The sequence below is a fragment of the Panthera pardus genome, unplaced genomic scaffold, assembly GCF_024362965.1.
Source record: "Panthera pardus isolate Hobbes unplaced genomic scaffold, ASM2436296v1 HiC_scaffold_24, whole genome shotgun sequence".
Taxonomy (NCBI): Eukaryota; Metazoa; Chordata; class Mammalia; order Carnivora; family Felidae; genus Panthera; species Panthera pardus.
Genome location: NW_026526810.1, coordinates 74,164,353 through 74,168,903, shown reverse-complemented (window position 1 = coordinate 74,168,903; position 4,551 = coordinate 74,164,353). Strand labels below are relative to the sequence as shown.

The 4,551-nt window shown below is 30.7% G+C and overlaps 1 pseudogene; it reads right to left on the bottom strand.

Moving 5' to 3' along the window:
- Positions 1-624: 624 nt before the first annotated feature.
- LOC128773331 (U2 spliceosomal RNA) lies at positions 625-741 on the bottom strand (annotated as a pseudogene).
- Between the last annotated feature and the right edge of the window lie 3,810 nt (positions 742-4,551).

Sequence of the window (4,551 nt, the reverse complement as noted above, 5' to 3'; positions counted from 1 at the left end):
CTCCAATACCATTGAATGTGCTGTCATAAGGGCCTTTCTAAAAATATAGCCAACTACTTATTTGTATTATCAAAGATAGGAGTTATGGTTTTTCTCTGTACATTTTCTTCTACTTCATTAATTTTTACTTTTTTCTCCCTGATGACAATTTAGGCTTCCTAATGGATGATTCAAAGCTATGAAATTCTGTTTATAATATTTGTATGCAAAGCCATAAATCTCCAAGCATGGTTACCTCCCACAATTCAGCATCCCTCAAGATTTATTTTATCTTTTAGTTCAAAATATTTCCATTCTTTACTTTTTTTTTCACCCATGAACTTTTTTACAAGTATACACTTTATTTCCAAACATTTGGAGATTTTCTTATCTTGCTATTAACTTTTATCTTAACTTTTACTATAACCGGAGAACAAATTCTCTGTGATTTTAATCCTTTGGAATTTGAGATTTCCTTTGTGGTTCAGCTTATATTCAATTTTGTAATAGTTTCATTTAATTATCTACAGTTATCAGGTGTGGCTTCTAAAATAGGTTCCTTATGTCATGTTTGCTTATGTTGAAATCTTCAATACTTTTACTGATATTTTTTATTTGCTTGTTCCATGTGTTAATCTCCTACTTGGATAGTGGACTTTTCTATCTCTCCTAGTATTTCCAACATTTGTTTTGGTTTTATTTATTTTAAACTGATAAGAACAGATACTACACTTGATCTTAGCCAAAAGGCCGAGAAGCGATTTTTTTTTTTAATGCTATGCTACTCGGTGCTTACAAATTTAGAATTGTTCTCTTCTTGCTGAATTAAACCTTTATCATTATTAAACGTTCTCTATCTCCAGTAATGCTTTTTCCCTTACATTTTACTGTCTTATAATAGTATGGCAACATCAGCTCTTAGTATTTGGATTATGTATCTTTTTTATAAAGTGCTTTATACTTATCTATTGATATAGCAGCAATATATTTTTCTTATTCTATAAATGAACATTACAGTGACTAATTTTTGAAAGTTAAACCAAATATGTATGTTCCTTTAAACATTTTGTGAAACGTACTTAAGATATTTAATTTATATTCATGACACAGCCCTATAATTATGTCCTTGTTGAATTTATCAAGATTATGTTAGCCTTCTAAAATCAAGTGTTTTCTCTTTTTCAATCCTACTGAAGACTTTATCAAAAATATGTGCTATTTCTTATTTAGTAAAATTCACCAGCAAAGTCGTATATGGGCCTATGAATGCATGTAAGCTTTGAAGTTATAGATTCGTTTTAATACATATCAAGCTAATGTTAGTATTTTCTACTCTTTTCATATAAGTTTTAATATGTTGTACTTTGGAGGAATTTTTCTATTTCACTCAAAGTTTCAAATATATTGGCATTCAGCTGTTTATAATACCATCTTTATCCTTTTAATCTTTCTGTATCCTTATGACTTTTGATGGCCCTTGTAAATGTGATTTTGTCAGTTTTTGAATCCAGTCGGACTTCCTGTATCATTTACTTAGAACATTAATTTTTTTTTAATTCAATGTACTTGTTAATATGTTTGGATCTAAATGTACTGTAATACATTTTTGTCCTATGTGTCTCTGTTCTTTTTTTCTTTTTAAACATTTATTATTATTCCATTTTTTCCTTTCTTTAATGTTACACTCTTTTTACTTATCATTAACATTAGATTTACCCACATATTTACCATTGCTATTCCCTTTCATCCTTTCCTACATATCAACATTTCATCTGGAGATAGTTTTATTGTCTGAAAAAGTATTCAGTACTTCATTTTACAATCATTTTCTACTTTGTCTGAAAATATCTTTGATTTTACCTTTATTTTATAAGACTATTTTTTTTTTTTCTATTGAATGCTAGGGAAATATTTCACTGCTGCTTGGCTTCTAATATTTTGACTGAGAAAGCAGCTTTAAGTGGTACTCTTTTGTAGGGAATCCTTTTTCTATTGTTGCTTTTAATTTTTTGTTTATTTTTCAGTTTTATTATGGTATGTTTCAGTATGTGTTTTTTTTTTTTTTTCCTTGCTTGTCATTGATTCACAGCTCTTGAAAGAGTTGTTTGTAGTCTTGATAGCTGTGGAAAGATCTCAGCCATTATCTAGTCATATATTGCTTCTTTCTCTCTCTGCTCTTCCTGGGAAATTCAATTAAATTTATGACAAGACTTTCTCTTCACTACATTTTAATTTTTTCAGTTTTTGTTCTTTTATTGTATTTTCTATTAACCACTTTCAATTCATGAATTCTATTTTCAGCTGTGTCTAATCTGCTATAAGTCAATCCTTTGAGTCCTTAAATTCAGCTAACATATTTTTGGGTTCTTTAACTTCCATTTGGTACCTTTATGTATTTGTGTAGTCATCTGCTGAAATCCTCTATCTTGACTTTTATTTCCTTGGGCTTAGCATATACAGTCTGTGTTGTTTGTTAGTTTTAATTCAGGTTGTCTGCACACATGCCTTGTTATTTTGGGTAGGACATCAAATTTGCAAAACTGTAGAAATACTTTGAGGTCTTCAAATCCAATACCTGTCCACCTACACCTATGGCAGGTCATCAGAAGTATTGTTCAGCCTCTCAGTTACCCCTTAAAGAATTGTGGTCCCAAAGGAGAGTTTATCTATCTGGGCCTTTTTTCTCCCCCTCATGCTGGCTGTAATCCTTCACTATCCTGTTAGCTTTTTTTTTTTTCTTTAAAGGTTTTTTTTTTTTTTTTTTTTTTTTTTTTTGGTAATCTCTACACCCAACATGGGGCTTGAACACAAAACTATGAGATCAAGAGTCACACGCTCTACCAACTGAGCCATCCAGGCATCCCAATCTTGTTAGTTTTTTGATAGCCTTCAAACTGATGTTTGGAAGCAATTTTATCCATCTTTTTTCTAGGTTTCCTAAGCTGGAGGATTGGTCCAAATGATGTTACCTGGAAATACTAAAAATGGAAATCCTTTCTTGTTGCTTTAAGCCATCTACATTCTAACTAAATAGGATTCTGACTTCCTGTAAACATAGCATAAGAAAGGTGAAGATATGTGGGAACTGTGGTAAAAAAAAAAAAAATAACGAAAAAAAAACTCGTATACTAAATTTGGCTCCTTTCAAATTTCATCTTATGTTCATATAAAATTCTTGACTTATCTTTCTTTTGTGGAGAGATGGCCCTTGGAGCTATCTACTGTGCCAATTTCACTGAAGTAATTTATAACTCATTTTTGAATGTGAAACTAACTCTGCATCTTTGTTCATAGCATATTATCCTTTTTGTATATTATTATAGTTTCAGTTTCCTAAATTGCTGGTAAGACTTTTTTTTTTAATCTATATTCAGGAGATATATTAGTCTATAGTTTTCTTCTAATATAGTTTTGGTATCAGGGTAATGCTGGCATTATAGAATTAGATGACACAATGCTCCTCTTCAATTTTCTCAAAGAGACTGTAAAGTTAACATCTGGTGAGTTAATGAAATCATGTTTACAGCAGCCTAGGAAATGTTTCCAGATGAAAATTGTTGAAGTCTAATAGCTTTTTGGTGAGAATAATTGCTTAGTTTAGAGCACTAGGTGACATCAATTTAAATACAATGCAAATTATTTCAAGTGGTTTTCCTTGAGTTTTGGGTTTGAAGATATTACCAAGACTGCTCAGTTGCTGTCTACTCAGTCAATGCTGAGTTTGAACTGACTGAATAACCTCAATGGATGTATTGTGGAACAACTAAAGAGAGTTGAGAAAATATTCAGTACAACCTTAAATGGAATCTAATCTTACAATTGATGGTGGCAAAATATAGGTGTAGAATAGAAAGAAGCTTTGTACAACAAATTTATCAAGATTTTCAATATTAAGGCTTCAAATATGTGGTTACTCATTGTATTATTTATCAGCAGGTCCTTTATGGAAAGTATTTGAACTATCATGTGTTAGTAGTATCAATGGTAGACTTCATCAATTTTTATAGACTTATCAATTGTAAATTCCATGACTTTATCAGAAGCCAAATGTCCTGATTTGCCCTTCCACACAGCAATTCAATTTCTTAGCAATGATAAAGTTTGCACATTTTTGAGCTCAGGGCCAGGACTGAAACTTTTCTGAATGAGAGGACCCACACCAACCACCATTATTGAACACTGAATGTTTCTCAAAATTAGCTTATTGTTACTGACTTGATGTTTTGTAATGAATTCAACCTAATATTACAAGGCAAAGTAGATAACATGCAAAGTCTATGCTGCAGGGAATGCATTTCATGATAACATTGTTTGAATCACAAGCAAATGTTCAGTTGCTCTATACATTTTCTGTACTATCAGAAATTAAAACAAAAAAAATAATTTCATTTCCAAATTTGTATTAGATGTACTTTCCAAGCTCATCCTATACTTCCAGCAGCAGTTTTTGTACCTTGATAAACTTACAAAAGGAAATTTCTATATTTCAAAATATATTTTAACCATATGAATGTGAAATTTCCACACAACCTTCAATTGGAAATGATTAATTTGCAATGTAATAACACTTTA